This window comes from Gekko japonicus, unplaced genomic scaffold (assembly GCF_001447785.1).
Source record: "Gekko japonicus isolate JY-2015 unplaced genomic scaffold, Gekko_japonicus_V1.1 scaffold725, whole genome shotgun sequence".
Taxonomy (NCBI): Eukaryota; Metazoa; Chordata; class Lepidosauria; order Squamata; family Gekkonidae; genus Gekko; species Gekko japonicus.
Window position 1 is genome coordinate 339398 of NW_015172575.1, and position 12768 is coordinate 352165.

At 44.4% G+C, this 12768-nt stretch overlaps 1 protein-coding gene across 1 annotated transcript in view; it reads left to right on the forward strand.

The window, feature by feature from the left end:
- WAC (WW domain containing adaptor with coiled-coil) overlaps positions 1–12768 on the forward strand; it is a 79448-nt gene that overhangs the window by 21076 nt on the left and 45604 nt on the right. The gene's annotated exons all lie outside the window — the stretch shown is intronic.

A 12768-nucleotide genomic window follows, 5' to 3' on the forward strand; every position in this document is an offset into this window, starting at 1 on the left:
TTGAAGGTGCTACTGGACCCTTAGTCTTTCTACTTCTATTAGAAACCACAACATTCAAAAACCAAGGAACATTTTAATCTTCCAGGACATTCAGTAGCAGTTCTCCTACAAAAGAATTTCAAAGGGAGATTAGAAAGAGTGACTGCTGAATTAACAACTGATAAAGAAGTTCAAGACAATGCATTCTCCTGGACTGAAATGAGACCTCGGTTTCTTCTCTCATTACCAATGCCTGCTATTGTCATTTGGCATATGAAATCACTTTCTAAGATATAAGTACAGATGGACTCACATTCTAGTTGTATCTGAGGAAGTGAGCAGTGACTCGCGAAAACTCCAACCCTGGTGCTAATTTTGTTAGTTATTAAGGTGTTGCTTGCCTCTTGCTACCTTCCACTAATAAAGAATGCAAGCTGTACTGTTAGGTCCCCCCCCCCCAGTCTGTTAGAACTGTGAAGGAGGATCTTTCCAAGTGCCATAAGATTCCCTCTCTCTCTCTGATCTGGGTCTTTCCCTCCTTCCCCTCCCCCCAGAAGAGTGTGCAGGCACACAAACGCTTATACTGGAATAAAATGTTTGTCTTAAAAGGTTCCAGAGGACTCTCTCTCCCTCTCTCTGAAGAAGTGTGCTTACGTAGAAAAACTTAGACTTGGAATAAAACATTGTTGGTCTTAAATGTGCCACAGGACTCCATTTCTTTCTTTCTTTCTCTCTCTCTCTCTTTTCCTTTTCTTCCCCCTCTTTTTCCAGAGGAGGAGAAGGGGAAGGAGTCCTCAGCCAGTTGAGGGAAGGGAGGCTTGACTTCCTTTCTCTTCTCTGCAAAGCAGGAAATAGGAGAGACTGGGCAAAAGGAACTCAGATGCAGGAAACATGGAGCAGCAGAGAGCCAGTTGCTCACAGGCCAGATAGCAGCCCTGCAGGGGCCTGCAGGCTGTATGTTTAACACCCCCGGTATAGATGAAATGTTACCTATCCCATAAGCATAGTTGAGAGACTAAGTAGGATCGTGTGTTCCCTCTTGTTTCTGCACTACCTTATACGCTCATTTGTTAGCTCAGTATTTCCAAACTTTCTCATTCAGTTCTGAAAAGCACACTGAACAGCATGGTGACATTTTTGGGGGGATAGAAAATCTGATGACGGCACATTTCCTGGTGACTGTCATTTGAGCAATACACTAAAGCAGGCTAGACAAAAATAGATGACCAAAAATAATATCTGCATTTTAAAAGATATGCCCCATTTTCAAAATAATACTGAATATAAACAAATTAAAGCAAAGGTTACACCTACTGGGTTAGATTCCAAGCACCTCCATTCCAACTCTGTGATTCTATGAGTCTATGATTCTGCCAGAGCCTTCTGCTAGGCATGTGCCACCTAAATAGCTGGACCATGTGTCCTATCTGATATAGTTATCCTCATCTGTGCCACAACAAATTGTTAGCCTCTGGGAGGGCTTGAAAGCTATCTCTGCATCCTGTGGGTAAATAGGCTTACTGTGCTCAGTGTGACCAAAGGGCTGTGTTTTGCATACATGTATGCAGAGGGAGCTATGTGTCCTATTTACAGGAAGAGGTGTTTCTAGCCCTTGGTATGCTCTCCCTCCTTTAATATTAGAGAAATTGTCTTGGAATTTCCCCCCCTGTTTTTTAAAAAACATTATTCATTTTTCAACAACACAATAACAATGTAACATCAGTTGTAACAGTACTTCTATAAGGGATAAAAACAATCCTGTTTACTTAAAAGGAACTAAATGTTAAGAACATTAAGAATATCCATAATATCTTGAACATCAATTACCATAAATGAGAAGTGTTTCTTACATCCGGTATCACTCCTTGAGAAGCAAGATAAGATAAAATAGGAAACCAAATGCTAGTAAATTCACTTAGACCCATCAATATCGTTTGTTGGTTTCATTATGTCTACTGCTTTTTCCATTATATATAGGTTCCACAACTTACTGTGCCATAAACTTAGATTGGGTTTACATTCTGATTTCCATTTCGATGCAATGGCTGTTCTTGCTGCAAATAACAGTAATGCGATTCTCTTTTTTTGTATATTAGGTAACTTGTCGTCTTTTCTAAAATTTAAGAGAATTCTGGACTCTTAGGTATAGTATTGGAAATGTTTGCAGTTCCCAGGATTCAGCCCTCCTGCTAGATGTCAGTCATTTGGATCAGGTGGCCAGTGTCTAGTTTTGGCCCCATCTGTTGTTGCTTAGCAAAATAACAGCCCAGTAATGGATCAGTGTGTTTCAATGGCTTAGACTTTCTGTCAGATGTTAAGTTCTAGGAATATTTGGGCTGTTGATGTTTGTAGTCTAGGTCGATTTTGTTTGGTATTCAGTCTCCTTCTCTTGGAGCCCTTCTTCTCTCTTGCAATCATGTCTACCTATTTTCTGGTCTTTACCAGTCTGGTTGGTAATGTGGATTGGAGTCATTTCCATCCCATCTTTGAGTTTCCTGTGTCCTTCATGAGATCAAGTTTGGAAAGAACTGGTAAAAATTATGGATTTAAAGTCCTTTCTAATTCCTTTGACTAACTGTGACTTATGGAACTATTGCATAGGAGAGTGGGTCAGTTGATTGGGCAAGTGTTTATTATTTATTTATATAATCAAAGCATGAGATTTATGCTAAATGCAAAAAATTAACTGTTACTATGAAACTGTAAAAACAGATTATTATGGTACTTTTTTCTATAGATAGGAAAGTTTCGCTGAACAGTTTTTATTTGTCTCTTATGCTGGAATACCGTGGTTGGTCTAGTTAGAAAATGAAGTTAAAACAGAAATAATTTAAGAAACCCTCCATTTTAAAGGCAGTTGTGCGTACAGTACATTTTTTCAGTTAGCATTCATGTTGGCAAGTCCTTCACGGAGCGTTACAGAGAAGCTGGCCAGATCATGGAGAGGGGGTACTCCCTGGAGCAAGCAAGATGGAGCCAGAGGCATCTTTGTCATTGGCTGCCGATATTCCTGTTTGGAGATGCCTGCTGTTACAACAGGTGGCCAGTTAGAGAAGCTTTGCTGCTAGGTGGCTTGGGGGCCAAGCAGCCTTCTGCCCTTGCTAACAAATGTTACCGTAATTAAAAAGGTAAGCTGCCACCTGCTACACAGTGACATTTTTGAATACTTGACAATATACAAATAGAAGGTAGTTGACTGATGTGCCAACCCTACTGTTTTGCCTGTTCATTTGATCCCTGACTATTCACTTAAATATTGTTTTTAAAAAGGTGATTTAGTGTTGCTTTTCTGTTTTATATAGACTGTATTTGTCTATGTGCCCTGACCTGGATGGCCTATGTCAGATCATGTCAGATCTCAGAAGTTAAGCACGGTGATCCCTGGCTAGTACTTGGATGGAAGACTACCAAGGAAGTCCAGGGTTGCTACACAGAGGCAGGCAATAGCTAACAACCTCTGAGTGTCTCTTGCCTTGATAGCCCCAGGGAGTTGCCATAAGTCAGCTGTGACTTGATGGCACTTTCCACTACCACCAGTTGGTTATCCAGTTTATGTCATCAGGCAAATGGAGATTAACTTATTTTTAATTATCTAAAAATGCCGCACTGACAATCTCACATGGTAAGGCTCAGATCTCAAGCAGAGGTCCTTTCAATGCTGCAGACATAGAGGAGGTTGGGGTGAAGTTGTTGGTCTCCCTCAGCCCTGGTTGGAACTTTTACTCCTAAAGACCACAGAAGTGAAATAAAGAATTGAGAATTGTATCTTTAGTTGGATTTTTTGTCTTCATAAACATCCTTGCATCTCTTGCCGTTGTTGATAACAATACATTTAAAGTTATATGGTATAGATCAGTAACCTTCAACATTTTAATATCAAAATGCTATCTGTGCTTTAGAAATCTAATGAGTGTCCCCATCTTCCTCCTGAAATTTTGGTTTATTCTGTTGCTATTTGTCCTCCTCTCCTTTTCTGTTAAAACTTAATATCAAAAAAGAAAATTGAGATGCTGTGACCTACCTTGGGGCACATGAGATTAAAAATCCTAACTTTAAAGTTATACTGGTGGTCTGAGCTAACAGTGACTAGCTAGGAATGAGATCTTGGGACCATGGAGGACATCTCACATGTTGACTGTGTACAGCAGCAGAGAACAAGGCAACCTGAAGCATGAGAGAGTTGTGAATTGCTGCACCCTATGGTATCTTAACACATTTCACTCATTCTAAAACAGAAAAAAAAGCATCCCAAGGATGTTTTTTCAGTGCCTCCCCAAACTTCCCATATTTTTCCATTGGAAAAAAATCAGAAAGTCAGGGGAGGAGTCAGTTGTTTTAGCAAGGCCTTCACATCTGTTTACCTGAGAGTGCTGGTGTGCAGATGAAACAAAACATTTAACTCAAAAAGCAGTTTGTATTTAGAATTCACTTTCACAAGGTGTAGGTATGGCCACCAAAGTAGTTGGCTCTAAAAAGAGATTAGAGAAATTCATGGAAGGGAAGAAAGCCAAAACAGCTTATGTAGTTCCCTGCCTTATCCTGAGATGTGCAATTCAGCCTCTTAAGTGCTGGTACCCCACCCCAACCTGCAACAGCAGTGTCAGTGTCCACTGTGGAGCTTTCATAGCAGTCTCAGCTTTCACCACCAGCTGTCATCCATCGTCTTTCATCCCTTCCTATCTTAAGGTACTGTGGTTCAGAAGAGAAATCACTGAGAGATTCTAGTCAGATTGGATGAAAAGGGGAGGGAGGGGTCCATTTTGACCACCCCAAAGCTGTGCTGGAGATTATGGGACAAGTCACATGGAACCAAGATTGTCGTAAGAAAGGGAATTGAGCAAGATAGAGTGAAAAGGCTGGCTGGATCCTTCCCACTACCTCCCCCAGCTGAAGCCAAAATACAGCAGTTGCCATAGCAACTGCAGCATCTCTGTCACTCCTAGCTGGAGTTCTGATGTCTCATGGGCAAGGCCTCTCCTGGGAGGTGCCAGTTTCCATCAGGCCAAAGTCTAGGAGTGGGCGCAGATACACTGGGTAGCCCACTGAAATTCCTGGGCAATATGGTGGCCTGATGCCTGGGATTTGTCAGGCCCTAACCTAAGTATTTTTCTGCCATTTGGGAAAATATGTAAAAACATTTAAAATAGCTATCTGTCATTGTAATGTTTTTATTATCTGTGCTTAGAAGTAGTAAATAAACCTCAACATTATTATTCAGAAATAAAATTCCTATTGTTTAGACAACTCAAAATATTGTCATAATCAACTAATTTGTTTACTTTTCACCCAAAGCATCTCACAAAGATACCAAAATACAATGAAAACAAGTAGATCCTGGGCTTGTCCTGATGGAACAGACTTCACATACAGTCCCTGCGCTCAGACCCAAGCGCACATGCTTGTGCTTTCCTTGCAAGTATTTGAAGCAAGATGGCCCATACGGATCTCAGTTGCTGCTAGCTTGCTGCCAGCAAGATCTTCCTCACCTCAACCTCCCCAGATTTTCTGTCACTTTCATCTTCTATACATTTATAGAATATACAGTTACAGTTTGCAGTTGCATCATCTTAAACAGCAAATGTCTGTGTAAGCAACTGTAGATGAACCTGGCCAGCTAATTAATTAAGCTTGTCCAGTTCCATCTCAGTAAATAACATACCCTTGTAAATAACACCATGGCTCAAGTTTATTTCTCTAACTAGAGTTTGAAGGATCAGAATTGAGTGCTGTGAAAACTTATACCTGTAGGTTTGGTTTTTGAATACAAAATTTTCTGTATTCTAGAGTGTTTCAAAGTATTCATTATTTCCAAAAGTAGATAAAATGTCTATGTTGTTGTTCAGTCGCACAGTCGAGTCCTACTTTTGTGACCCCATGGACCACATCACGCCAGACCCTCCTGTCTTCTGCCATCCTCCAGAGTTTGCTCAATTTCATGTTCATTGCATCGGTAACACTTTCGAACCATCTCATCCTTTGCTGTCCCCTTCTTCTGTTTTCAATCTTTCCCACCATCAGGGTCTTCTCCAGTAAGTGCTCCCTTCTAATCTGGTGGCTAAAGTATTTAAGCTTCAGTCTCATTATCTGACCTTCCAGGGAACAGTCAGGTTTGATTTCCTTTGGGATTGACCAATTTGATCTTGCAGTCCAAGGGACTCTCAAGAGTCTTCTCCAGCACCATAATTAAAAAGAATCTATTCTTCGGCGCTCAGCCTTCCTTATGGTCCAACTCTCGCAGCCATACATTACTACTGGGAATACCACCTGTAATGATTTCATGTTTAACTGTGTGTGTGTGTCTTTAAAAGTTTGCATGGCGGTGAGAGATAATCTAGAGTGGTTGAAACAGGCAAGTGGTGTGATTGGTGAGTGACAGAAAGGGGGAGGGGTTTTAGAAAATGTGTGTCAGTCAAGAGTTACAGTTTAGACAGTTGATAAAGACAGGGAGTTAGTTAAGCTCTGTGTTTGAGAGGAGGAGACACATCCCCGTGTGGGATAAGTTAGTTCTGAAGTCTGAGAGAGTGACAGTTTTGTGTGCTTATGTGTTAGTTCTGTATATGAAGAAAAGTTGAATGTATATGAAACAAGAAAGTAAAGTCAAAGAGAAAAATAAAAGTCTGAGTGACTGGAGAAACAGTGAACTTACATGACCTTGAGTTAGTGTTACAAAGTTACATGCCAAAATCTCTGACAGTGAGAGAGAAAAGTGTGTGAAAACCCAGTTGGAATTGTTCAGTATTTACCCATTCCTAGATACAAAGTACTATCCTGTTATTTACGAATTATATCAATAAATCTTCTTTATTTAAGTCTGCCAGCTCTGAAAGAAATAATTTCTCAGGAAACACATAGACCCTCATGAAAGCTTAAAACCTCGACCTATCTACCCAGTGATAAAAATATTATATTATAAAGGTTTGGAAAGCCTTAAATTTCCTGGTGGCAGCCGGATATACACATTAGAACAAAACATAAAGAACACTTTTAAAGTAAAACCAGACCTCCCCAGTTAAGGGGTCGTCACACCATCACTGACTATGCAGACTTTTGTTGGCAGGGTGATGTCTCTACTTTTTATTATGCTGTCATCACTTTCCTCCCAAGGAGCAGGCATCTTTTAGTTTCATGGCTTTAGTCACCATCTGCAGTGATCTTGGATCACAGGAACATGAAGTCTGTCACTGCTTCCACGACTTCTCCTTCTATTTGCCAAGGAGTGATGGGGCTGGATGCCGTGATCTTAGTTTTTTTGATGTTGAGTTTCAAGCTAACCTTTGCGCTCTCCTCTTTTATCATCAGCAAGAGTCTCTTTAGGTCCTCTTCACTTTCTGCCATTAGAGTGGTATCGTCTGCATTTCTGAGGCTCTTCGATGTGGTCTCTGTGCTTCACATTCATGGGATCTAGTGCGCACGCGCTGGATCGATCGGTGCTGTAGCAAGCTCTTTCAACGAATTTTTGCGCCCAGTCCCTTGGGCATGTGCAGGAACCCCACCGTGCATGCCCAGAGGGGTGGGCGCGGACATCCCGCGAGTTCCTATCTTACTGCCACGTTGAATAGACCTCTTCTTCGTTGGTCTGATCGGTTCGCTGTTAGCTCACCTCACAGCTCTTAGGAATTATTTCCAAACTATCTTCTTCATGGTCTCTGTGCTTCACACCAATAGGATCTAGTGCGCCTGCGCTGGATCTGCCGGTGCTGTAGCAAGCTCTTTTAAAGGATTTAAAAGGACATCACCGCTTACCACAGGCAAAGAGCCCTTTTGCTTACCCTTCGGCTCGTGCCTCTGGCAAGGTGCTTTCTTAAATACTGAATACTCAGCTGAAAGCAAGTAAAAAAGCACTCACCCCTCTAGCAGCTCTGTCTCCTGCTCAGAGCTCAGAGCTCTGACTTCATAGAGGAGGACTCTGATACGGAGGCTTCTGAAGCTCATACCTCTCCCGACCATACATCTCCAAACCAGGATGTCGCTGAGGTCTTACCCGTATCCCCATCCGACAACCTCACCTCCTACACTGATCTAGTCAAAAGAATGGCCCACTCTTTAGGCCTCTCTGTCGTCCAGAAAGATCCGCAGGCTACAGATGCAGTCTATGACATAGTTCAGCTTGATACCTCTTCCACCCTGGCATTGTCCATGTCTTCAGTCCTTCTACAGGCGGCGAAGTCACCATGGCTAAAACCTTCATCTGCTCCTGTATCCACACGACGACTGGACCACAGGTACAGGGTCCAAGAGACAGATGCTGAATTCCTCTTTTCGCACCCTCAGCCAAACTCGATGGTGATTACATCTTCCTCCAAATCCAAGAGGTCGCATTCTGCACCTTTTGACAAGGAAGGAAAGAAATTGTATGCCTTTGGCAGGCGCTTCTACTCCACAGGAGCATTGGGAGTCAAGGCTACTAACTACCTCGCCTGTATGAACCGGTACCAATACAGTCTCTGGGAAAGGTTCTCTGAACTTCTCAGCCACCTCCCAGATGACAAACTTCAAGCAGCCAGAGTCATACAAAAAGAGGGCATGGTGTTGGCAAAACAACAGCTCAACACTACTAAACATGTCCTCGAGGCGTCTTCCAGAACAATGGCCTCTGCAATAGCTCTCAGAAGACATTCCTGGCTCCGCAACACTAATCTCCTGATAGACACTAGATCCTATGTAGAAGATCTCCCTTTTGATGGCCTGGGGTTTTTCAATGCTACCACGGATACTACTCTACAAGAGTTAGACAAGAGCATAGAAGCTTCTCATGCTCTAGGAGTCTCGTCCTCTGCAAAACAACAATACCGTTCCCTCACCTGGTCGAGGTCCTGGCAGAGACGTACACCAACTCATCAGTCTCCAGACACACGATGGAGACCATGAGCGTCTTCGGGAGGCCAAAGACCTGCCTTTCAGAAACCAAAATTCGGTTCAGGCCAACAAGCTTCCCACACCAAACAGTCAAAACCCTCCAAGCAGGGTTTTTGACTTCACTGTCACCGAGTTAGCTCCTACTCGTCTGTTTCCCTTTCTTCACGCTTGGCGTCTCATCACCTCAGACGAGTGGGTGCTTTCCATCTTGACCCGAGGTTACAAAATTCAGTTCCACCAGAACGCCAATACTCCTGTCGTCGTTTCCACGCCCCCTTCCCCACCTCTCCTCGAGGAGGTGTCCGTCGTTCTGCAGAAGGGAGCCATCAAACAGGTACCACCACATCTCCAAGGGATGGGATTTTATTCCCGATACTTCACAGTTTCGAAGAGAGACGGAGGCGTTCCACCCATATTAGATCTAAGGGAATTGAACCGTTTTGTGACCTACCACCGCTTCCACATGGTGTCCCTACAACAGATCATGCCATTGCTTCGGAGACACGTCTGGATGGCCACCCTCGACCTCCAAGACACATATTTCCACCTTACTATCCACCCCTTCCACCGCCAATACCTACGCTTTGCGATTCGTCAGCAGCACTACCAATATACGGCCCTTCCATTCAGCCTATTCAGCGCCCGAAGGGTCTTCACAAAGACTATGATTGTGGTTGCAGCTTTCCTCCACCTCCGGGGAGTTTCCATCTACCCATATATAGACGATTGGCTTCTGGTAGCGCCATCCAAGAATGCCCTGGCCTCAAACATCACGGAGACCCTGGCTCTACTGGACAACCTGGGCCTATGAGTCAATCAACAAAAGTCTCACTTGTATCCAGTCCAGATAATAGAATACATCAGCGCAATACTGGATTCAACGACATGCATGGCTTACCTGCCACAAGACAGGGCAGCAGATATCATTTCCCTAGCCACTGTCATCCAAACCCAACCCTCCATCACTGCCTTCCAAATCCAGAGGCTGTTAGGCCTGATGGCTGCAACTACGTCAGTTCTCGTCTTCGCAAGACTCAAGATGCATCTGTTACAACTCTGGTTCATCCACAACTACGACCAGTCAAAAAATGCACACACTGTCGTCCTATGCCCTCTTCCCAGCATACAGGACTCTTTACTTTGGTGGACTTCCCCTTCAAATATCCTTCAGGGAGCGCCATTCCACCCTCCATAACCCGAGGTCATCATTACGACAGATGCTTCCCTGACGGGCTGGGGTGCACACTCCATGGGCCTCTCTGTGGAGACAAGTGGAACACACAGATGAGGAGGCGACACATAAATTTTCTAGAACTCTTGGCTGTACAACACGCTGTCAACAGTTTCCTCCCTTTAATCAAGGGAAAATGTGTCATGGTCCTCACAGGCAACACCACAGCACTTTCCTGTGTCAACAGGCAAGGAGGCACAACAGGCAAGGACTCTGCACCCTCGCCATTCAGCTGTGGGAGTTTTGCATCGCCAACAACATACTCCTCGTCGCAACTCACATTCCAGGACGCATGAACGTGCAGGCAGACCATCTAAGTCGAGTAGGACTCAGCCTTCACGAGTGGGGAATGAACCCAACATACCTCCTCCCACTCTTCCATAAGTGGGGAGTTCCCCAATTCGATGTCTTTGCAAACAGAAACAACACAAAGTGTCTTCTGTTCTGCAGTCGAGGAGGCAAAGACCCACAATCTCTGGGAGATGGTCTCCTTTATCCTTGGTCCTCGGGACTTCTTTACCTGTTCCCCCCCTTACCTCTGCTTCTGAGAGTGGTCCGCAAAATTCTCAAAGATGCGGCGGACTGTATCTTAATAACATCATGGTGGCCGAGACAACTTTGGTTTTCAACGGTCCTGGAGTTATCACAGGGGATATACCATCAGTTCCCTCCGGCTCAGGACCTCCTCCTTCTCTCAGACTCCCCCGTCCTACATCACGACATACCATAGTTGAAACTGACGGCATGGCATATAACATCACCGGCTTCTTCTCCTGAGTAGTGAACGTCCTTTTGAATTCCAGGAAGCCTACTACTCAGAGGTCCTATGATTATAAGTGGAGAAGGTTCTGTTCTTCCCTAGGTGATGACGCCCCTTGAGCCACCTTAGTGGGTCTCGGAAGGGTTTTCCAATTCCTCCTCTCCTTAGCTGACTCGGGACTTTCCCATTCGTCGTTAAGAGTTTATTTGGCCGCTCTCTCGGCTTACCGTGTTCCAGTTGACGGATGCACTTTTTTCTCATCCGATTTCCAAACGATTTTTAAAAGGTTTGTTACACCTCTACCCTCCTGTCAAAACTCCAGTCGCTCCCTGGGACCTTCCTCTAGTGCTACGCCAGCTCACGAGGAAGCCCTTTGAGCCGCTTGCTACATGTGACCTCAAACTCCTTGCATAGAAAACGGTCTTTTTAATTGCTATCACGTCAGCAAGGCGAGTTGGAGAAATATTGGCTTTCCGACACGATATATCTTACCTATCGTTTCTGCCAGATGGAGTCCGCCTCGTCCCGGACATCTCCTTCCTGCCGAAGGTGGTGTCAGAGTTCCACCTGCAGGCAGAGGTCTTCCTCCCTGACTTCTTTCCAAATCTAACATCAGCGGAAGACAAATTATTACACACCTTGGACGTGAAGCGGGCTCTCCTGTTCTACCTCGATAGAACACACCCAACTAGATGGGACTCACAACTTTTCGTCTCGTACGCTCCGGCATGTCTGGGCACTCGCATCACGGCCCAGTGCCTGTCAAAGTGGATTGTAGGTCTAATCCATCTATGTTACCTGCTCACCAAACAGCCATTACCTGGCCCTATCAGGGCTCACTCTACCAGGGCTGTCGCGACTTCCACTGCCTTCCTCCAAGGAGTGCCAATAACGGAAATTTGCAAAGCCGCTACCTGGGCCACGCCTAACACCTTCATAAGGCACTACGCCCTGGATGTCCGTACAAACACCAATACCAACATGGGATGTCACATTCTGTCTTCGGCTATGCAGTAAAAGACCTGCCAGCACCCTCCTCCAGGTAGGCTACTGCTTGTTAATCTCCCATGTGTGTGAAGCACAGAGACCACGTCAAAGATAAGCAGGTTGCTTACCAGTAACTAGTGATCTTCGAGTGGTCATCTGTGCATTCACACCACACGCCCTCCTTCCCCGCTGCTGTCAGCTTCTATATTTTTATTAGGGGTTGATTTACGGCGGTTTGAAGGAACTGGCAAGATGTCTGCGCCCACCCCTCTGGGCATGCACGGTGGGGTTCCTGCGCATGCCCGAGGGACTGGGCACGAAAATCCGTTGAAAGAGCTTGCTACAGCACTGATCGATCCAGCGCGTGCGCACTAGATCCCATGGGTGTGAATGCACAGATGACCACTCGAAGATCACCAGTTACTGGCAAGCAACCCGCTTTCCCCCCAGCATCTTAATTCCAGCTTGTGATTCATCTAGGCCGGCATTTCGCATGATGTACTCTGCATATAAATTAAATAAGCAGGGTGGCAATATACATCCTTGTCGTACTCCTTTTCCTATGCTAAACCAATCAGCTGTTCCATATCCGGTTCTAACTGTCACTTCTTGACCCTTATACCGGTTTCTCAGGAGACATGTGAGGTGATCTGGTACTCCCATCTCCTTAAGGACTTGCCACAGTTTGTTGTGATCCACACAATCTCAAAGGCTTTAGCATAGTCAATGAAGCAAAAAGTAGATGTTTTTCTGGTACTCCCTTGCTTTCTCCATAATCCAGCAAGTGTTGTTAATTTCCCCCCAATTTTTGAACTGTTTAAGCTTTGATCTCAATCTGATGTGGAGGTTTTTGTTAGTTTGTTTTTTTACTTACATATTTCTTCTCTAACTGTTCTGCATTCTCCCTCCTTGGACTTTCAAATCTAATGATAAAATTTCTGCTTTCTAAGGCAAG